The following is a 24,497-nucleotide window of genomic DNA, read 5'->3' on the forward strand; positions in this document are numbered from 1 at the left end:
CCAAAGCAGGCTCCAGGCACTGAGCTGTCAGCAGAGTGCCCGACGCGGGGCTCGAACCCACAAACTGCCGAGATCGTGACCTGAGTCGAAGTCGGATGCTTAACCGACTGAGCCACCCAGGCACCCCACCTCTTTTTAATATCCCTAGCACGATTTTGTAGTTTCACCTTTTCTTTGTTCACCCCATGACTGATGAATAGATCCATTGGTTCAACAGTTATCTACTGAGTTCCCAATTAGTGCCATGCACCAATCTGCGGACACAGGATGAATCAGAACAAATAAGGTCTTCATGGAGCTCATGGTGTAATGGGAGGGCAGTGAGTACACAAGTTATCCATCATCTCTGGTTCCATTAATACTCTGAAGAAAATAAACAAAAAGAGGAAATACTGACCGAAGGAAGCCACGTTAGATACGGTGTTAGTCTTGCTCCACTGAGACACCGGCACCAAGATGAGTTGAGAAGTACCAGAGGTTTATTGGTTATTGGGCCAAATGCCTGTGATAGAAAATGTAGATCAAGTCCCCGAGAGGCTGAGAGACGCCCAATGGTAAGGACATGGAACTCACAAACGGTGAGATCGTGACCTGAGCCGAAGTCGGAGGCTTAACCCACTGAGCCACCCCGGTGCCCCGAAGTGCATAAATATCTTATGATGTGCACTATCAATAAATGTGGTTGCAGCGTGGACCAAGGACAGTGGTGGTAGAAAGGAAAAGTACCACCTGCATTCTTTGCGTTAAGGATGCTGGAGAACAACGTGGAAGGAGCTCAAAGCCGGAGAAAGAGGCTGAGGCAAGACATGAAGAGGCTTTGGACAATATGCTAAGAAATTTGGACTTCTTCTCAGGGGACAGAAATAGTCTTTATCATCACTTTGGACAATAGGTGTTATTGGGGGCCTGGGTGGCACAGTCAGTTAAGCGTCCGACTTCAGCCAGGTCACGATCTCGCGGTCTGTGAGTTCGAGCCCCGCGTCGGGCTCTGGGCTGATGGCTCAGAGCCTGGAGCCTGTTTCCGATTCTGTGTCTCCCTCTCTCTCTGCCCCTCCCCCATTCATGCTCTGTCTCTCTCTGTCCCAAAAATAAATAAACGTTGAAAAAAAATTTAAAAAAAAAATTTAAAAAAAAATAGGTGTTATGTAGGAGAGTAAAATCAGACGGTGGGAACAGTGGTGTTGCAGAAGGACTTAAGGTCTTCCCTTTCATAATTATATTTATTAGACTATACAGACTATGCTCTGATCTTTTTCCAATAAAAGTATGCATGATATAAGGCATTCCATGTCAGTTATATAAATCGATTGCTTTCTTTTTTTAACCAGCCCTTAATATGCTAAACCAGATTTGATTTACCTATTTTCCATTCTGGGACATATAAGTGAATATATCTTTTCCTTTTCCTCAATACTGCAATGAATATTCTTGTGCCTCGCAGTGAAGAGTGAAAATATTCAGAATAGACTGAGAGGTAGAATTGCTGTGCAGGCTTTGTTTTTTTATTTAAAAAAGTTTTTAATGTTTATTTATTTTTGAGAGAGAAGGGCGGGGGAGAGGGGCAGAGAGAGAGGAAGGCACAGAATCCGAAGCAGGCTCCAGGCTCTGAGCTGTGAGGACAGAGCCCGACTTGGGGCTCAAACTCCAGAACCCTGAGACCGTGACTTGAGCTGAGATCATGACTTGAGCTAAAGTTGGATGCTTAACTGACTGAGCCACTCAGGCGCCCCTCTGTGTAGGCTTGAAAATTAAATAGGCATTGGGCACCTGAGTGGCTCAGTCGGGACTCTTGATTTCAGCTCAGGTCATTGTCTCACAGTTCCTGACCTCGAACCCCATGTCAGGCTCTGCTCTGTCAGTGCCGAGCCTGCCTGGGATTCTCTCGTTCTCTCTCTCTCTCTCTCTCCCCCTGCCCAGCTTGTGTACATGCTCTCTCTCTCAAAATAAATGAATAAACTTAAAAAAAATTGAATAGTCGTTGACAATTATTCTAAAAGACTGTACTAATAAGAGTGTACTCTTCTAATGAGGAGTGTATGAGATGGAACTTTGACTCATATTTTGCTAATACTGGATATTATCAATCTTTAATTTTTTTTTTCAAACCGAGGGGGAAACAATTGTTTTTAGATGGGTGGTATTGAGGAAAGCAGAAACCAATTGTGTTGCATTTAAGGACCATCACAGCACCTGCCCATCCTTTCTATTGGCCAGATTAGATAAGCAAATATTAGTGTATTCATTTCCTAGGACCGTCGTCACAAATGGCCACAGACTTGGTAGCTTAAAACAGCAGAAATCAGAAATCAATTATCTCCCAGTTCTGGAAACCAGAAATCTAAAGTCATGGTGTCGGAAGAGCCACAGTCCCTCTGGCTCTAAGGGAGAATCCGTTCCATGTCTCCTCTGGGATCTGGTGACCGTCAGCATTGCTTGGTATTTCTTGGCTTGTTGATTGCACCAGCCTAATTTCGGATTCCGTGTTCGCATTGCTTTTTTCTCTCCGCGTGTGTCAAAAGTCCCTCTACCCCTCTCTTGTAAGGACACCTGTGACTGCACTTAGGGTCCATCCCAATAATCCAAGATAAACTTCTCTTCTCAAGACACTTAAATCAACCCGATATTTTCCCATATAAGGTAATATTGAAAGGTTTTGGGGATTAGGATATTGGCGTATCTTTTGGAAGGCATACAATTCAGCTCACTGTAGCTAATGAACTCACATTTCCTCTCCTGTTATGATCACTACATGAAAGGCAGTAGTAGAGGCAGTAGAATTCAGGATTCACCAGATTCCCTGATTGCTAATAAAGTCTGAGTACTGACTTTGGTCATTTCTATTTTCTATTTATTTATTTATTTATTTATTTATTTATTTATTTTTTGAGAGAGAGAGAGAGACAGCACAAGCGAATGGGGTGGAGAGGCAGAGGGCGAGAGAGAGAATCTTTTTTTTCATGTTTATTTTTATTTTTGAGTGGAGGAAAGGGCAGCGAGAGAGGAGGGCAGAGGATTAGAAGCTGTCTCCGTGCTGACAGCAACGAGCCCAAAGCGGGGCTCGAACTCACCAACCAGCTCACCAACCGTGAGATCGTGACCTGAGCCGAAGTCGGACCCTGAACCAACTGAGCCACCCAGGCGCCCCTCTATTTTCTTTTATATAGAATATCTGTTTAAAGCCTCTGCCCCTTATTCTCCTGAGACGTTAGTCTGCTTTTCACTTTTGTTTATTGGCAAGTTCTATAACTTTTTTATACTGTTTGTTTTTTGAGTTGTATGAGTTCTTTATGTATGTTGGATATTAACCTTTTATCCGATATGTGACTTATAAATATTTCTTCCCATTCCTTAGGTGGCCTTTTCATTTTGTTGATAGTTTTCGTGACTGTGCAGAAGCTTTTTATTTTGCCAAGACTGATGTCAAAGACATTACCCACTATGTTTTCTCTTCTCTAGGAGGTTTATGGCTTTCGATCCTATGTTTTAGTCCTTAATCCATTTTGAGTTGATTTTTGTATATGGTGTAAGATAGGGCTCCAGTTTCATTCTTTTGAGTATGGCTGTCCAGTTTTCCCAACAATTATTGAAGTGGCTGTCCTTTCCCTATTATGTATTTTTGTCTCTGTTGCCATAAATTAACCGACCGTATATGCATGGGTTTGTTTCTGGACCGCTATTCTAGTCCATTGATCTGATGGAATTAAAAGATAGCTGAACACATTCACCTAAAACATATGCTTTTGGGGCACCTGGGTGGTTCAGTCGGTTAAGCCTCTGACTTCGGCTCAGGTTACGATCTCACGGTTTGTGAGTTCGAGCCCTACGTCAGGCTCTGTGCTGACAGCTCAGAGCCTGGAGCCTGCTTCCGATTCTGTCTCTTTCTCTCTCTCTGCCCCTCCCCCACTCATGTTCTGTCTCTGTCTCTGTCTCCTTCTCTCTCTCTCTCTCAAAAATTCTTTCTCAAGACTGCTTTTGCTATTTGGGTTTTTTTAATGTGTGTGTGGTTCCATACAAATTTTAAGATTTTTTTATTCTATGTCTGTGAAAATTGCCATTGGAATTTGGGTAGGGATTGCAACTGAATCTGTAGAATGCTTTGAGTAGTATGGACATTTTAACACTATGAATTCCTCCAATCCCTGAGCATGGAATATCTTTCCAATTTTTGTGACCTCTTCAGTTTCTTTCATCAATTTCTTACAGTTTTCAGGATAAGATCCTTCACCTTCTTGGTGGTTTATTATTCCTAGGTATCTTATTATTTTGATGCAATTACAAGTGCGATTCTTAATTTTACTCTCTGATAGTTCATTAGTGTATAAAATGCAGCTAACTTTTGTATATTGATTTTGTATCCTGTGACTCAACTGAAGTTATTTGTTTATTCCAGCCATGTTTTGGTGGAGTCGTTAATGTTTTCTATGTATAATATTATGCCGTCTGCAGATGGAGACAGATTTAATTCTTCCATTCGTATCTGGGTGCCTTGTATTTCTTTTTTCTTACCAAATTGTTCTGACTAGGACTTCCAGCACTATATGAATGAAAGTGGTAAGACTGGACATACTTATTTGTCCCTGATCTTAGAAGAAAAGCTTTCAGCTTTTCACCATTGAGTCTGATGTTAGCTGTGGGTTTGTCATGCACGGGCTTTATTGAAGTACATTCCCTCCATATCCACTTTGTTGAGAGCTTTTATCGTGAATGGATGTTGAATTTTGTTGCATGCATTTTCTGCATCTATTAAGACAGTCATATGATATTTATCCTTCATTTGATTAATGTAGTGTATCACATGATTTGCAGATGTCGAACCATCTTGCATTTCTGGAATAAATCCCATTTAATTATGGCGAATTATCCTTTTAATCTATTATTGGATTCAGTTTGCTAATATTTTGTTGAGGATTTTTGCATCCCTGTTCTTTAGGTATATTGGCCTGTAGTTTCCTTTTCTTGTAGTGTCCTTGTCTGAGTTTTAATATCAGGGTAATGCTTGCCTCATAAGATGAATATAGAAGTGTTCCCTTATGCTTCATTAAGTATTCAATCATTCAAACTTTTTAGAGAAGTATGAAATTTAGAAAGTATGAACTTTTTTTAATGCATAAAATGGAACTTAGGGCAATTTAATAGCTTACCTAAGATCAAACCCAAGCATGGGTCTCTTTATAGACTCTATTCTGTTCCACTGAATATTTTCATTTTAAATATTCTGTCCCTTAAAATATTATTTTCCAAATCACTGAAATTTAGGAACAAAGAAAATCTCTTAAATAATAAAAATGGGCCATGCAAAGCATTTACTCCAATGGTAAAGGAAAACAGTGAGCTATATTTTAATAGAAATATAATATAGACAGGGGCGCCTGGGTGGCTCAGTCGGTTAAGCGTCCGACTTCGGCTCAGGTCATGATCTCACAGTCTGTGAGTTCGAGCCCCGCGTCGAGCTCTGTGCTGACAGCTCAGAGCCCGGAGCCTGTTTCAGATTCTGTGTCTCCCTCTCTCTCTGACCCTCCCCCATTCATGCTCTGTCTCTCTCTGTCTCAAAAATAAATAAACATTAAAAAAAATTAAAAAAACAAATATAATATAGACAATACATCTAGGGGTGAAAGTAGGGTTTGGGTATGAGGCTTGAGGGAGGTACAGGATAGTACGCTGTTAAACACATAAGAAGCCGAACAGAAGACTCATAATGTTAATCGCATCTTTCTAATTAAGCTCATGTATAGCCCTGTAAATGTCCTATTAGGCACGCTTTCACTTAGAGGAAAAAATAAAACAGCAAAAATTATTTCCTACATAGAACGTGTACAACGCAAAACCACCTGCACAAACAGACGTACACATTTAAACCCACACACCTAAACAAAGAAAATTAGGTTTTTTTCAGATGGTGTATTCGAATGAAAACAGCTCGTCAGGCCCAGTCATATATTATGATACCTCAAGCAATGATCAGGTAAACAGAAGTACATAATTCATGATAATGGTCACATCAATCTGATTTTGGTTAGGAGGGGGATGGCTTTGTTTTTGGCTGCTTTCATCTTTTTGGTGGGGGGACTGAAAATAATGGATGTTGCAATAGATATTTGAATGTCAGATTCCACAACCATCCTGTATGATATAAGCAACACAGTATGAGACCATCTGGGCTTACTGCAAACTGGTTAGGCATGAGCGAGCCTCTGAAGCCTACTTCCAATGCACCCTGGTTGGCCTGTTTCAAAGCGCTTCGTTTGCCAATATTTTGGAGCAGGTGCAAAGCCATTCTGGAGTTTCCTGCTGAGGTTTATGCAAATGGCTGGCTTAACTGGACTGTGGGCTCAGATTTCCTACTGCCTGAGTACTGAGACCTAGGCATGATTTGGCATCTATTTCCCCCTCGACTAAATTCATTCTCTTTCTACAGTTTCTTTCGGCTCTTTTGTCCAAACGGTCCCCTGTTATTATCTAGTGCAGTGTTTCTCAAATGAAAGAAGTGGGAGTATGATCACAGTTAACGGTGAACGGTCAATTGAAAGACTGTACAGACCAAGGCGTAAGGAGTCACAGTTGTGTGAAAGAATTGTTTTGTGAGCGACTGTTTATTTTCCGTCATCGTTGTTTCCATTTTGTTTGCCTTTGTGGGAGAGCCGCTTAAGACCGCTCAGCGGTTGTTCGTACCCATTCAGTGGCCTGAGCAGTGGGAGCTGCAGACCAGCCTTCGGCGGCAGGCCGAGGGCTCCAGTCTTCAGTCGGGATCTGCTGAATAAGCACACAGGGCACCCGCACACCCTCAGACCCGTCGAGATCAGGCATGACCTCCCCTGCGGGCTCACGGGAAACGGTGTCGCGCATGCACAGAACTTCCCAGGCCAGCAGCCACCACATCGGACGCACTGAACGAGCTCCCTTGCTGTTGCAATGGATGGCAATGGAGGAGTGTTGGTGGGCAGCTTACCATAAGATGCCTCTGTGAGAGGCTGGTGGTCAGCCCCAGGACCAGTAAACTCCAGAGGTTTCGGCTCCCAGAAGGCTGCCTGGATCTGGTTTAGTGAAGGTTCCAGAAGTGAAGTTACCAGCAGTAGTAGAGGCTCCAGTCGTCGCAGCAAACTTCAGCACACCTTGCTGGCCAGTATTCCTGGATGATAGGACACTGACATCAGCTGGGTTTTCAATGACAACCGTGGCTCGAGGTGCTGGCAGAAGCTTCTCCCGGGTTCTCTTCAGATTTATGATGCAGATACCATCACTTCTCTTTTGTAGACGTATTGTGCCAATTTGAAGTCAAGGTTGGCACCACCTGCGTGGGTTGCTGCTGCAAGGAATTTGAGGACATCGTCCTCCTTCCTTTGCAGGACGTCCAGGGCTCTGGCCATTGTGAAAGCTCCCCTTTGACTTACAACGGGAACGCAAAACAACGCCATACGGACCCCTCCCTGGGTAGCATGGAAAGGTAAAATAGTTTTTGATCCAAGAGTCACTTGGATGATTCTAGGTAGATCACTTGACCTCTCTGGGCTCTTCTGCCTACCTTGTGGATCTTGCATAAGAATCAACCGAGGCACCATATGAGAACACATTAAGATACACAAAACATTTTGCCACTCTATTAGGTGAGCAGGAGCGAGAATGTGAGCAAGATTATTAGAAGGGGAAGTGGCCCCCACCTTGAGTTTCCCCTTCCTACCTCAGTTAACTTGTTTGGGTGATGAAACAAAGGATATGAAAATGGGCTTTTAGCAGACAGTGTTGGTTTCTTACCCAGTCATTTCCTTCCTCAACAAGCAGAAATTGTAAAGACTCTAAAGTAGAACACAGTGAATGGCAGTATAGATGGGTGAGGGGAGTAGATGAGGACAGAAGAATAAGGATGGGCCATACCATATAGGATCTTATGGGCTGTGCTTTAGCACAGCAGACACTGTAGGTTGCCTGCCCCAAATCCACCCTCGCTTCCTTTCTTTATTGTCAATAGGGTTCCAACTTTTATACCCTGATGACATGACCTACTTCTCTCCCCAGCCCCAACAATGAAAGTTTCGTTAGTCCAAGATAATCACAGTCATTGCCCCATGGCAAAAAAAAATTTGATACAGTTGACCGGTTCAAAATTAAGGATTTCTAGATCCTATATACAAAATCAAAAGACAGCTGAACACAGTCACCTAAAACATGTGCTTTTGGGGCACCTGGGTGGCTCAGTCGGTTAGGCCTCCGACTTCGGCTCATGTCATGAGCTCACGGTCTGTGAGTTCGAGCCCTGCACCGGGCTCTGTGCTGACAGCTCAGAGCCTGGAGCCTGCTTCGGATTCTGTGTCTCCCTCTCTCTCTGCCCCTCCCCAACTGCGCTCTGTCTCTCTTTCAAAAATAAACATTAAAAAGTTGAAATCTCAGTTATTGAATAAAGGTTTTATTTTCTAATGTTTTTCAGAAAAGGATATGACATGACAGAAATGGAGAGACACAGTCCTAGGAGTGTTACCCCTGCTACTCACTGCTATGACCTTTGCCTTGTAGCCTCCCTTCCCTAGGTCTGTTTCATCATATTGAACAGAAAGAGTTTATACTAAAGCAGGAGTATCTTCCCCCAAACCTCTCCCTCCACCCTGGCCAAAGTTAATCCTAACACCAAGGATGAGGATAGGCATGTATATTTCTTTTTTTTTAAATTTTTTTAACGTTTATTTCTTTTTGAGACAGAGAGAGACAGAGCATGAATGGGGGAGGGTCAGAGAGAGAGGGAGACACAGAATCCGAAGCAGGCTCCAGGCTCTGAGCGGTCAGCCCGACGCGGGGCTCGAACTCACGGACCATGAGATCATGACCTGAGCTGAAGTCGGACGCTTAACCGACTGAGCCACCCAGGCGCCCCTAGGCATGTATATTTCTGAAAGATCCTCAGATAAGATTGATGTGCAGTGGGGTCCTGGAGTCATTACATAAGAGGATCCAGGTTGAACAATATTCAACCTTCCAAAATGCTCTGAAACGTGTCATTCTATCTTTCCTGGTGTCCGTGTGTTATACAGCAGTTCACGGGTGGTGGAAGGAATGTGGGAAAATCTTCAAATGAAACCACAGCCTATTGTACAGTCCAGTCAGGAAGCTTAAAGATTTATTTGAGCGACAGTGTATTTAAAGATCAGCAAAATGCCTAAAGCACTCTCAGCCACTTGAACCCGCGAAATTGCTGCCTCTTTATTCCCCTCTTTTACTTGGCCTGAGTGTGTGTGCGGTGAAGGGCAGATTAGCTATCAACCTCCATAAATTATACTATCTCCATTAAATGTGAGAACATGCCGGGGGCCCTGGGTGGCTCAGTCGGTTGAGCTGCCGACTCTGCTCAGGTCATGATCTCACTGTCTGTGAGTTCGAGCCCCACATCGAGCTGTGCCGACAGCTCAGAGCCTGGAGCCTGCTTCGGATTCTGTGTCTCCCTCTCTCTCTGCCCCTCCCCCACTCGTGCTCTGTCTCTCTTGCTCTCAAAAATAAACATAAAAATTTTTTTTAATGTGAGAACGTGTCCTATAGGATATCTAAGGTTATATCTTTGTGTAGTTATCACGTTAATTACATTGTGACAGCGTACATAATTACACAACATTACCTTAATCATTTTGCAGACACTTCTTTTTTGGGACCAAATTAAGCAGTTTATTCAGGGGACACAAAGAATGACAAGAATCCCATTTCAGAAGCGCACAGTAGATCATAAGGTTGGCAGTGATAACTTGGTCCCAAAGAAATAAGTAAAGCTGAGTTGAAGAAACCCTGTTTGTTTTTTTCGAGTCAGAAAGCAATTCCAAAGAACTCCTAGACTATGTTTGGTTATTATTCAAACTTCATAGGTAATGTAATTTAGCTTGGATAATGTCAATTACTGGGAATAACAGCGCTCTCCGTGTTGGCTCTATTTGTGAATTTCCTGTGCAGCATGAAGTAAATCACATTGTCAGTTCTCACCCTGAGTCTTTTCCCAAAGCAAAAAACAAACAGCAGTATGTAAGGAGCGTTTTACAGTAATTTGGTATTAGGTGATATTAGGATAGGAGAGAGATAAAGACTGCAGAATATTAAAAATAAACTTTACCCCTTGAATGACAACAGTTTGCAAAAAAAAAAAACTACAGTTATTTGATGGTACATATGATAAGTTTATCAATTGTTTTTTATTTGTCAGATAAGGTACAGGCATACCTCAGAATTATTGCGGGTTCAGTTCCAGACCACTACAATCATACAAATATTGCAATAAAGCAAGTCAAATGACTTTTTTGTCTCCTAGTGCATATAAAAGTTATGTTTCAGCTATACTATAGTCTATTAAGTATGCAATAGCATTGAGTCTAAAAAACAATGCACATATGTTAATTTTAAAAATACTTTGTTGCTAAAAAATGGCAACCGTCATCTGAGCTTTAAGCAAGTCGTGATGACTGGTCACAGATCACCATAACAAATACAATACTAATGAAAAAATTTGAAATATTATGAGAATTACCGAAATGTGACAGAGACACAGAGCGAGCAAGCGCTGTCGGAAAAATGATGCCGATAGACTTCATATGTGGGGTGGGGTTCCCACGATAATGTGGGGTTCCCACGAACCTTCAATACGTTGAAAACACAGTATCTGCAAAGCGCAGTAAAATGAGGTATGCATGCATTTATTTATAAAGTAGAAGCAGCCAATGGCCGAAGAAAATAGGACATACTCTTTCTCAAAGGAACAGGCTTCTTAGTCATACTTTGCCCAGAGCTTATTCTTTTCTTTTTTATTTTAGACAGAGAGCATACGCAATTGGGGGAAAGGGGCAGAGAGGAAGAGAGAGATGGGGGTTGAAGAGAGAAAATCCCAAGCCCGACGTGGGGCTCCATTCCACAACCCTGGAATCATGACCTGAGCCGAAATCAAGAGTTGGACGCTCACCTGATTGAGCCACTCAGATGCCCCTAGAAGTTATTATTTTCTAATAAAAAAAAATCATGGCGAGAAAATTGCGAGAGAAAAAAATTATTTATATAAGATAAAACTGTTATTTACAATACTTTGCGATCTGATGAGTAAAGGAGATCTTAAGGAAGTTCCTTAGGTTGCTAAGCGGAATGATGATTGTGAAAATGTAAGATAAGGGAGGCTGAGCGAAATCTAAATGGCTAGGCGTAACAAGAGGAAAACAAGTAAGTTATTAATAAAACACGGTGTTAAATATGACTGTTCCCAAGGGCTCAGAGTTTCAGCAAAGGCTTGAAAGTTAAGAGAACAAGAAAATAGGGGCTAAGTTAGCCTCACATGCTCAAGTAAGATGATACACCAAAACATGCTAAGATATGGTGAAATGGTTATATCACTAAAATTGGCCTGCCAACAGAAAGCACCCATTGCCGAGTTATATAAGGGAGGGCCAAATAACCATTGTTGAAAAAGACGGAGGGCACGTAAGGTTTGACTTAATAAGCCTGTGGTACAGACCAGGGAGAGACATGGGGAAAGTAAACAGAGAGCTGCAGCTCCACCAGTGACGGGGCAAAGGTACACATTTACCATAAGACAGTTATGGGTCTTGTGGGAGTAAACAAAGCTGAGTCGTCTTGAAATAGATTCTGCTCAACAGGATTGCCAGCTTGGTTGGTGACCCCAAAATAGATATTGCATCAGACGCTAGGGTCCGGATGAAACACAGTCATAAAAAACCAGGGAGGAAATGTATCGTCCATAACTTGAAACCATCTTAAGAGCACCTCAGTGGAGCAATCGACCAAGAACCAACGAATGTGGCTCAACGCAAGAAAGAATTAACACTTGAAAGGTAGGCACATACAAGGGGTACCCACAGAGTACAAAGGCACTGGGTCATGTCATATAGGACTGACACTACCATCAGGAACAAATATGAGCTCTGGAATATGAACACTTAATGACCAAAAGGACATTAAATGAGATCTACTTTTTTTCTGCTTCAAGTTTTTTATTGAGGCAAAACACACGTAACGAAATTAGCCATATACACCATGTAAGAACATGTCAGTGACAGCAAATGCACAATGTTATGCAACCATAACCACTATCTAGTTCCAGAACATTTTCGTCACCCCAAAAGGAAGCCCCTTACCCATTAAGTAGTCGTTCTCCATTTCCCAATCCCTCCCAATCCCTTGGCTACTACAAATCTCTTTTCTTTTTCTTCTTTTTTTTAAGAATTTGCCTTTACTGGGTATTTCATATAAATGGGTTCCTATGCCGCCTTTGTGTCTAGCTTCTTTTACTCACACAGTATGTTCATGGTTCTTCTATGTTATAACATGTATCAGAATTTTATTCCTTATTCCTTTTATGATATTCTATTTTATGAACATACTATGTTTTATTCTTCCATTCATCAGTTGTTGGACATTTAGGTTGTTTCCACCTTTTACCTATTATAAATAATGTAACTAACATTTTGTGCAAATATTAATTTGAGCATCTGCTCTCAATTCTACCGAGTATATACTTAGGAGTGTATAATGGGCCATATGATAATTTTGTTAGATTTTTAAGGAACCACCAAACTTTTTCACAGTAACTATGCCATTTTGTATTTCTACCACCTATATATGATGGTCAATTGCTCTAGCTCCTCATCAATACTTGTTATTTTCTGTGGTTTTGATTATACCTATTCTAGTGGGTATGAAATGGTATATCACTGTGGTTTTGATTTGCATTTCCCTAATGACTAATAATGTTGAGCATTTTTTCATATGCTTGTTATCCATTGTATATCTTCTTTGGGGGAATATCTATTCATGTCCTTTGCTCATTTTAAATTGCCTTTTTGTTGTCAAGTTGCTTATATATGTATTACTACATATATATATATGTATATATACATGTATATATATGTAGTATAATATACATATATATGTAGTATAATAGTGTAGTATAATAGTATAATGTAGTATTTATAATGTAATATATGTAGTAATTATATACTTATTTACTATGTAAATGTAATATATATATATATATACACACATATACATTTACTCTCTTGAACGTGTCATTTGATGCATAAAAGGTTTAATTTTGATGTAGTCTAATTCATGTATTTTTTTTTCTTTTGTTGCTGTCGTTTTGGAATCACATCTAAGGAAACATTGTCAAATCCAAGGTCAAGAAGATTTATCCCTATGTTTTCTTGCAAGAAGTATATAGCTTTAATGCTTACATTTAGATATTTGATCCATGTTCAGTTAGTTCTGTATAAGATGTGAAGTAAGTTTTAAAAGTCTTTCGAATGTGTGTCCTTCTAGCTGTTCCAGCACTGTTTGTTGAAGGGACCATTCTTCCCCCCCTTGAATGGTCTTGGCACCCTCATTGAAAGTCAATTGCTTATGGATGTATGGATTTATTTGGGGATTTTCAATTCTATTTCATTGGTCGATAGGTCTGTCCTTATGCCAGTACCACACTGGTTTAATTACTGTAGCTTTGTTGTGTAGTTTGAAATCAGGACATGTGAGTCATCCAACTTTGTTCTTTTCAAGATTAATTTAGCTAGCTGGGGTCCCTTGTAATTCCATATGAATTTCAGGATCAGGCTATCTACTTCTGTAAAACATTATCTGCATTTCATAGGGATTACAATGACTCTATAAGTTATTTGGGGAAGAATTGTCATCATAACAGCATTTAGTTTGCTAACCCATGAACATGGAATGTCTTCTCATTTATTTAGATCTTTAAATTTTTTCCAGCAATGTTTTATGGTTTTAAGTGAACATGTCTTTCACTTCCATGGTTAAATTTAATTTTAGGCATTTTAATATTTTGGATTCTATTACCAATAGGATGATTTCTTAATTGTTTTCAGATTGCTTACTGCTATTGTATAAAAATGTAAGTGATTTTTGTATACCTTGGGTCCTGAAATTTTGTTGACTTCAATTATTGGTTCTAATAGTTTATCGTGGATTCTTTTTTAAATTTACTTATTCAAATTAAATGTGTTTAACATACAGTGTAGTATTGGTTTCAGGAATAGATTTTAGTGATTCATCACTTACATATAACACCCAGTGCTCATCCCAACAGGTGCCCTCCTTAATACCCATCACCCACTTAGCCCATCCCCCTACCTATCTCCCCTCCAGCAACCCTCAGTTTGTTCTCTGTATTTAAGAGTTTCTTTGGGTTTCTTCCCTCTCTGATTCTTTAGGATTTTCTATACATAGAGATATTTTTACTTCTTCCTTTCCATTTTGGATGCCTTTTATTTGTTCTCGTTGTCTCATTCTTTAGTCTAGAACTTCAGTACAGTATTGAATAGAAGTGATGAAAGTGACATGTTTGTTTTGTTCCTGATCTCAGGGGGAAGGCATTCAGTCTTTCACCATTGAGTATGATGTTAGACATGGGTTTTTTCATATACTGCCTTTATTAAGTTGAGAAAGTTTACTTTTATTCCTAGATTGTTGATCATTTTTATTGAGAGAGGGTGTTAGACTGTGTCAAACGTTTTCTCTGAGTTAATCAAGATAATTATGTATTTTTTTCCGTCATTGTGTTAACACAGTGTATTACATTTGATCAGTTTTCATATATTCAGCCACCTTTGCATTCCTGGCAGAAATTCCCCACTTGGTCATTAGGAATAATCTTTGGACTATGTTCTAGATTCGGTTTGCTGCTATTTTGTTGAGGATTTTTGCATCTACCTTCATAAAGAATGTGCTCTGTGGTTTTCTTATCATGTCTCTGCCTGGCTTTGTTACCAGAGTCACGGCGGCCTCAACATGTTATAAATTGTTGCCCCCTCTTCTATATTTTGGAAGATTTCGAGAACGATCAGTTCTTCTCTTTTTCCCGCAGCTTTATACACATCTAATTAACAAGTAAAAATGGTTTACATTTGAAGTGTTCAATGCGATGTTTTGATATATGTATATATTGTGAAATGATGACTATAACCAAGCTAATTAATATTTCCCTCATCTCACATAGTTATCTGTGTGTGTGTGTCTGTGTGTGTGTGTGGTGAGAATATGTAAAATTTACCCTCTTAGCAAAGTTCAAGTGTGCAATATAGTATTGTTAATCATAGTCCCGATGATGTGCACTAGATCTCCATCACCATTCTGCTTCTCTAAATGTTTGGTAGAATCCTCCAGGGCATCTCTCTGCTCTTGGACTTTCCCCTGTCGTGAGATTTTTTTTATTTCTCATATGAGCCCTTTACTTGTTATAGGTCTATTCAGATTTTTCTTTCTTCTTGATTGGTCTGGTAGTTTGTGTGTTGCTAGAAATGTGTCCATTTCATTTACGTGATCTCATTTTCTGGCATACTGTTGTTCACAGTATTCTCGTATAATCCTTTTTTTTTAATTTCAGTAAGTTTCGGTATTAATGTCCCCACATTCATTTCTGATTTTAGTAATTTGAGGCTTTTTCTTTTTTTTTCCTTAGTTTAACTAAAGTTTTGTCAACTTTGTTGCATTTTTTGAAGAACAAACATTTAATTTCATTAACCTTACTGCTTTTCTGCTTTCTATTTATTCTGTTTATCTCTGTTCCAGTGTTTAATATTTCCTAGGTGAAATATACTTCATTGAAAATGAGGGATATAATTCGAGCAGAGGGCAACAATGTTGCTAATTGAAGTTTCCAAACAGCCTGAAAATTGATTGGAAGAATTCTGGGATGGAGGGACCCACAGATGGAGGTGACCAAAATTTACATACAAATTATCCTTATATACTCTGCCGACACTGTCTGCATAGGGTGAGACTCCAAGAAGTCCTTAGAAAAGTCCTTAGAAAAGTCCTTCTGGAAAGGTCCGAAGAACTGAGTAGATATTTTTGCATTTTCCAATAGTTGGAGAAACATAGGAGTTCAAGTTTTGCTAAGTCAGGGGAGTTTGATGAACACCCAGGGTTTCCATTAGAAACTCAGAAGGTTTACACTTTAGAACTAAGTGCCATATCCCAGGTCTACATACTGTGCCTAACAAATAAAGGCAAAACTGAAGTAGGTCTGCCCTAAAAAGCCTAAAACCAAACATTCAGATGATAGCCATGATTTGCTAGTAATTTTACTGCCTCCTGTGACAAAATTTAATACTCTTTGGGGGAGAAATAACAGAATCTAGAGTCAATAGAACAAATACGCTGCAATGCTCAGTAAATACGCAAAATATCTAGTCATGTCGAGAAGCAGGGAGATGTGAGCCCCTAAACAAGAAATGGGCAATAAAATCAGATCCACAGATAACCCAGATGTTGAAATCTGCAGACAAGGACCTTAAAATAGCTACTATAAACATGCTAATATATGTATAAGAAAATGTGAACATAGAGAACAGTAAGATGGTTGGGTGCCTGGGTGGCTCAGTCAGTCAAGCATCTGACTTGTGATTTCGGCTCAGGTCATGATCTCACGATTCGTGAGTTCAAGCCCTGCACCGGGCTCTGTGCTCACAGTGCAGAACCTGCTTGGGATTCTCTCTCTCTCTCCCTCTCTCTCTCTCTCTTTCTCTGTCTGCCCCTCCTGGGTGCTCTCTCTGTCTCTCGAAATAAATAAATAAATACACTTTTAAAAAAAGAAGAAGAAAAAGAAGAAGAAGAAGAAGAAGAAGGTGAATTGCAAAGTGATATGAAGTCTTCAAATAGAAGCAAATGAAATCTGAGAACTGAAACCCATAAACTCAGAAATAAAAAATTCACTAGATGTCGTCAATAGTAGATTTGACAATGCAGAAGAAAGGATCAGGGAAGTTGAGGGCAGTAAAATAAATGATTCCATCTGAAGCACTGAGAGAGGAAGCAAATGAATGCAGCCTCAATAATTTGTGGGCCAGTATTATACGGTCTATCGTACAAGGAGGAAAAGAAAGAAGAGGGGGGAAAGGTGTTTGAAAAAAAATGACGGCTGAAAAATTCAATGAAAAGAAAAATCCCCCCCCAAATCCAAAAAGCTGAGCAAACGCTAGGCAAAATCAACGCGAAGCATGCTGCATTAAGCAAATCATAATGAAACTGCTGTGATATACACATAAAGGAAAAATGTTTCCCAGCTAGGATGAAAAGAGACACTCTACGTAGGGAGGAACAGCGATAAGAAGAGTTTCTGACTTTTCTTTATTGACCACAGAGGACAAGAGACATCTTTAATGTGGAAAAAAAAAAAAGTTAACCTGTGTCTTAATTTCCTATTGCCATTGTAACACATATCACAAATTTGGTGGCTAAGACAACATAAATTTGTTATCACCCAGTTCTGGAAGTCAAGAGCCTGAAATGGGTTTCAGTGGACTGAAAGGAAGGTGTCACCAATGCTGCACGGCTTCTCGAAGGTCTGAGACGGTGTTTATTCCCTTGCCTTTTCCAGCTCTTAAAAGCTTCCTGCATACGTTGCTTCAGGGTCCTTTTCTCTAACTTCAAAACCAGCAGTAGAAGCATCTTCCAATCTCTTTCTGACTCTGATCCGCCCACCCTCTTACAGAGTCTCTTATAATTACATTTGGCCCGCCCAGATCATCCAGTATAATCTCCCAGCAAGATCCTTAACTTAATCATATCTGAAGAGTCTTTTTTACTATGTCAGGTAATTATTCACAAGTTTCAAGCACTAGGTTATAGACGTCCTTGGGAGGGCATTGTTTTGCCTGTACCAAAAACTGAAACTCCGTTGAAAGATACTCTTTAAAGAAATAAATAAATGAAGATAAAGACAGCAACAGGAACAAAATCTGAGGGAATTCATCTCTAGTAGCTCAGCAGTACAAGAGCCGAAAAGAAGGGACTGTAGCTGGGAAGAAATGATACCAGACAAGAGCCTAGATCTGCAGGAAAGAGCAAAGAGGATTAGAATAAGGCAAATATGTGGGGAAATATACTAGTTTATTTTCTGTACCATTTGTACGAGAAAATAAAGACAAGGATACTTCCAGTAATGGCAGGATAAGCCGTCATACGAATCCCCGTGCAGATCGTAGCTATAACAACGGGACAAAAATTATTTTAAGGTGAACGATTTGAAAATAACTGGGGAAAGACCACAGGCAGGTTGAAACTAGCTAAGGGTTTACTCTGGAATAACTGCTACTTAAAGAACTGCAAGTTTGTGTATTCTTTTCCTGCAAGTGCTTTCAATTCCCAAACCCTAGTAGTGGAAAAACTCAGCCCCTGGCTCAAGGTGGCAGATTATAGAACGGCCAGCAGCAGAGCAGGGAGAAATTTAAGGTGGAAACTTTGAAGGGGAGAGAGCTATAAAAAGGCTGGTGCCAGGGGCACCTGGGTGGCTCAGTCAGTTAAGCGTCCGGCTTTAGCTCAGGCCATGATCTCACGGTTCAGTAGTTCAAACCCCGCGACAGGCTCTATGCTGACAGCTCAGAGCCTGGAGCCTGCTTCGGATTCTGTCTTCATCTCTCTCTGCCCCTCCCTCGCTGATGCGCGTGCAGGTTTTCTCTCTCTCTCTCTCTCAAATATAAAACATCAAAAAAATTATTAAATAAAAAGGCTGATGTCCAAACTGTGAATACAATATTTGCCCAAATTTCTAGACCGGTCTTAAAACTAGGCATGTAGACATGTAGATAACCGAAGGGAATCTTTTGAAAAATCAAATAGAATCTAGAAGGTGGGAAGTTACCTTGATACACAGAACTCTTCATGATCAGATTTGGGACCTTGCTGTGATTTTGACATAATACATTCTCCAACACACACGCATGCACGCACACACACAGCTTAAATGATGTAAACTAGAGACCTTACTGGCTTGAGAACTCAAGCCTGGAATAACAACGGAAAATTTAGGAAGGAAACTCTAGAAGCAAAGGAACATAGAGTGAGCAAAAGTCTTGGACTGAATCTGCCCAATTTTTAAATTTTGTTAAATGTTTGTCTATTTTTGAGACAGAGGGCATGTGAACAGGGGAGGAGCAGAGAGACAGGGAGACCCAGAATCCGAAGCAAGCTCCAGGCTCTGAGCACAGAGGCCGACGTGAGGCTCGAACCCACAAACCGCGAGATCATGACCTGAGCCGAAGTCGGGCGCTTAACCGACTGAGCCACCCAGGCGCCCCGCTTCCAGCATCACTGGAAGAAAGACTGTGAATCTCGAGTCCATGCAAGTTCAGTGCTTGGTACAGTAAATGAGCAGTAATCTTCAGATGAACAGGTTCCCGTGTCACTGCAATGTGTAATCTACAATGGCCAGTTTTTAATAAAAAAAAAAAAAATCACTTGATGTGCGAAGAAAGAGGAAGTGTGGCCCAAAGCCAGAAAATGAAGCAGTCAACAGAAAGGGGATCTGAGTGAGTTCAGAAGTCAGGATTAGCAGACAAAGCTCAGGGGCAGAGCAACGTCATATATACTATGGTGCTCGTGGATACGTGACTCTGTTCATTGGCAAAATTCATACAACCATTCACCACAAAGAGGACACTTCGTTGTACGCAGACCTAAAAAAAAAAAACAAAAAACAAAAACGAAATCAACCAGAATGTCAGAGGGAAACCAGGAGGGAGCGCAGATTTGGACGAATGAGTCTTCCTGTATTAGAAACGTATAATATAACTTCACCGAGAAGAGTGGGAAAAAGGAGCTGACCTGAGTGTCTTTGTAACATAGTGTTTTGGCTGAATAGTGTAAATCTAAATTAAAAAAATAACTGTATATAAATCTTGTCCTTTAGTTGGTAAAGTTGTTTTCTCAGAGGGTATGGGTGGGCAATTATGGAACTAGATTTGAATCCATAAGTAAAGAGATTGTAGACAGTGAAGGCTGAATTTCTCACTGCCAGCTGAAGAATCGACAAATAGCAAGCAGGAAAAGCTAGAGTGAGTATGGGGTGCCATATGAGAGCCAGAGATATCAGTGGAACCCATGTGTATTTTGTTATAGATAGAAATACATACATACACGCAGGGACTGAAAAGACCTTAGGAATACAGTGAAGTTGCAAGACTATGCCAAACACACATCTTAGTTTCTAAATACCATTTGCCAATAAAACCTCAACCACAGCAACCAAAGAACAGGTCTCCTTGGAGAAATGGCTGATTCAAGGGCTAAAGTCACAAAAATCCAACATGAGCCGGAAGCATCTCAGAGTTCCAGGGAGTAAGGAAGTGTTCAGAACACAAAGGATGGGGGCATGTCAAAAGAATACAGGAACCAAAGGGACACAGCTCTGAGAGAGCTCCTAAACAGAATGATTTGAGCAACAAAATGAATATTGAGAGTATCAGTTTATAACCCTTAAAGGAAACGAAACAAATGCACATGAAATCATACTCCTATGAATAAATTATTGCATAAATAAAAAAAGAAGGTATAAATCATTTTTATAGAATAAGTCCAAGTAATAAATGCAGAAGAAATGCAGGAAGTAGAAAATCACCATTAGGACGGTATAGTAATAATTGCTGAAAGGAAGATCCACAGGGAAATGCTAAAGCGAGGGGGTGAGATGTAAAAGAGAAACAGAATATTTACATAGCCTCCAACTGTCTCACTCAAGAATGCTTTTGCAAGCCATGGAATTTAGGGATCAGTAAACTACGGCCCATGGGCCAGCTTATTTTTACATAACTAAACTTTTGTTAGAACACAGTCATGCCCTTCTGTTAAAGTATTGTCTATGGCTGCTTTCGCGCTACACGGCAGAGGTGAGCTGTTGAAGCGGGATCCGTATGGCCGACAGAGCCAAAAATACGGTAAAACCTTGGATTGCGAGTAACTTGTTCTGCGAGTGTTCCGCAAGACGAGCAAACATTTCTAAGAAATTTTAACTCGATGAACGATGTACGAGTAGGACATGACGCCAGGGGTCACATGATCACAACTGAGCCAATGGTTCTTGAAATTTGTTTGGATTTGCAAGTGCTGTGGATTACAAGCATGTTTCCAGAACGAATGATACTCCCAAACCAAGGCTTTACTGTATTTATTCTCTGACCTTGTACAGAAAACATCTGCTAAGCCCTGATAAAACAACTAAAAGTCTTACGTCCAGAATATATAAAGAATTATTGCAGCTAAATAAGAAGAAATACAGCCATTAAAAACGGGCAAATTAGGGGCACCCGGGTGGCTCAGTCAGTTAAGCGTCCGACTTCAGCTTCGGTCATGATCTTGCGGTTGGTGAGTTTGAGCTCCTCATCAGGCTCTGCGCTGACAGCTCGGAGCCTGGAGCCTCCTTTGGATTCAGTGTCTCCCTCTATCTCTGCCCTCCCTGCTCATGTTCTGTCTCTCTCTCTCAAATAAATAAACATTTCAAACCAAATATTTAAAAATTGGCAAATTATTTGAATAGGCATCTCAGTATCACCAAAAAAGATATACAAACTACTCTGTAAGTACCTGGAGAGATACCCATAATTACTCAGGAAGTGCAAATTAACACCACAATTAGATATCGCTATAAACTCACTAAAACCCCTACAATAACAAAGACTGAAAGTACCAACTGTTGTCAATGATGTCAAGAAACTGGAACCTTAATACCTTGATAGTGAGAATGTAAAATGTACAGCCACTTTTGATAAGAATTTGGCAGTTACTTAAAAGTCACATACGCTAACCATAGGACCCAGAAATTCCAGTAGATGTCTGACCAAAATCAATGGAAATCAAATCTTATGCAAATGTTCAAAGCAGATTTTCTTTCTTCTTGGTGGTGAAAAACTGGAACCTAACTACCGAGCAACTGACTAAAATAGATTACCTGAGGCCACATAGCTGATACGTGGGCGTGCTGAGTTTCGAACCTAGGAAGTTTCATTGTGGGATCCAAGCGCTTAACCGCTCTACTGTCTCTCACATCTGACAGTGATATCTGTGTTAAGGGTCGAAAGTTCTCTCCATTATAAAGAAGAGGAACAGCTACAGGGGTAAACATTAATCAGAAGGTACACTGAAACCTGAAAATCAAAGCACACCGAAGTGACGTGATCAGCAAGCATGATCGTGTTATTTCACCATTCCAGGTATGAAGCAAAAGGAGCAGTTAAAACACAAAGAGGTTACTACTGAAGTCAATAACCAGGAGAACTTAGATCTCTCCTTTGGAAGAAACTAAGAGAAAGTACACTTCGAGAAGAAGGCCCCAAACCATTGTAGGACGTATTTAAAAATATAAGTCAGGGCCCAATTATCAAGACATTCAGCATGAGTTTAAGATGATTTACTTAGTAGTTTAGAGCATAACAATTAGTTCTCGTCTTTATATTCCAAATCCTCTTTAAAAAATTTTTTAACATTTATTTATTTCTGAGAGAGAGAGAGAGACAGAGACAGAGACAGAGGCCAAGCAGGGAAAGGGCAGAGAGAGAGGGAGACACAGAACCTGAAGCAGGCTCCAGGCTCTGAGCTGTCCACCCAGGCGCCCCCCAAATCCTCTTTAAATAGGTAAAGTCTTCAATATTCAAAGAATACCAAAGGGATCTAGAAAGCAACATGGGTCAGAGAAAGAAGGAAAGTACTGGGCAACTGCCTACTTTTTATAGATTTAGAAATTGCCCAAGTTGTTGATTAGAGCTGAAAAGATGCCTGTTGTCAGAAGGGTGGGGGCTACATCTGAAAAGCATTTGTCTTCCTTTCCATTTCTCTTCAAAGATTTGACTGGCCTTTCATTTTCCTGGCTCAGTAAACGACTCAAAAGGTCAGAGTGATTGCCGTGCAAACTGAGAGACAGAACATACAGATTACAGAAAATTCGCGATGATACGCTGCATGCTTGCAAAGTGTCTTCCCCCATCTGGGATAACATTACTGACTTAAGACCGATGCCTCTGAACTTGGACTCACCTGCTTGCACTGCCCCACCTTGCTGAGTGGCTAAGGTTTTGGCTGACACCATCTATGCCAAGTCCCCGATATTAGCATCTTTTGAGAGCTATTTTTGGCTCTCTTCACTTTCCTCTGGCTTTTAATAAATTGAAAAGTAGTTTGGACCACTTTAAAACAATTCCGTTTTCACACTGTGATTTTAGACAACCTCATTTTTCTCTTGTCAAACAGAATGATGTTTCTTTTAGGCAATTTTATTTATGCTCCAACTTTCATTAATATCTTAACTTTACTTAGCTGTACTTAGCTGTTTGATGTGAATAAATTTTTGGTTTTGATTGCCTGCTTAAAATAAATGATTGATCTTAGCAGTCCATCAGAAATCTAAGCTATTTGGTCAGGCATTGGAAGCTACAAGAGCCATTATCTTCTGGAGACAAGATACTTGATGGTGTTTCAATAAGTGATTTAGAGAGAGCAGCATTTCTGATTTCCATCAATCAATTTATACAGTATATACACTCTATGCCTTTGAGAATACAGGAATAGGACAGAGCCAGCTGAATAGACATGACATGAACAATGATTCAATGTATTAATGTATTAAAATACTATCAAAAAAGCACCATTTTTTTTATTAGCCACATGCCTACCATCCAAGTGGTTGGTTTAAAGAAAAACTTTTAGGGAAACCTGGTGAATTATTGATATGAAATATCTCCTCCAATATCAAGTGTCAGATGGGTATTGAAGTGTGTCTGCAGAGTTGATTTTAGTCTGTTTCCATCGTTTATAGTTTATGCTGATTTTTATTCATGTAGCCTTTTCTTCTTTTGTACCTGATTATTCTTTATTTTTCCCTGGCCATTGTATTTGAACAATTGTTGGAAGAAACAGTCTTTCACCAGGAGGGATTTGCGTCTCCTTTTGCTGGGTGCCTATTGACAGTAGCAATTTGAGATCACCTCCATCGAATTTTAGAAGTAAGATGTCCTGCCTACCCATCAAGTGGGTGCTGGACTTTAAACCTTACCTCCCTACCCCTGAAAGGTATTTCAAAGTTCTACTCAGCCTTTCAGACTCTCAGTTGCCTCCTCTAGAATCACCCAATACCCTAATGATCAATTAGTAAGTATTTTAAGTTCTGTAGGCCATAAGGTCCCTGTTATACCCACTTAACATTGCTATCGTAGCATGAAAGTAACCACAGATAATATATAAATAAATGGGCGAGTCTACGTTCTAATAAAACTTTAAATACAAAAATAGGAGCTAGGCAAGATATGGCCTGTTGGTCACAAGTTACCAATCCCGCCATAAAAGTAAAATGGTTCTATATGTCCAACCACCTCCAAAATTTCCATACTATCCCAAATTTTAACACAGTAATTTTATGCTATCTTGTTAGCTCCCAAATACATCTGAGCAGATGATTTTTATATTTTAATCCGCTATCCTGGTTGTTTTAAGTGGGAGAATTAGTCCAAAGTACCTGCCCCACCATTACTTGAAATACAAGTACCCTTTATAGGATTTTTGGATCAGGAAAAGTCCATGAAAAGAAAAGTCATTAATTGTAAGAAAATTTATAATTTCTACCGGTTATAATTAACTATCTGTACTTTGTCAGAAGAAGTATGTTTTTATTAAAATCTCTAAGGGCTCAAAGCATCCCCATTAAGATCAGGAACAAGGCAAGGATGTTCCCTCTCACCAATCCTTTTCGACAT

Source organism: Prionailurus bengalensis, chromosome X (assembly GCF_016509475.1).
Source record: "Prionailurus bengalensis isolate Pbe53 chromosome X, Fcat_Pben_1.1_paternal_pri, whole genome shotgun sequence".
NCBI lineage: Eukaryota > Metazoa > Chordata > Mammalia > Carnivora > Felidae > Prionailurus > Prionailurus bengalensis.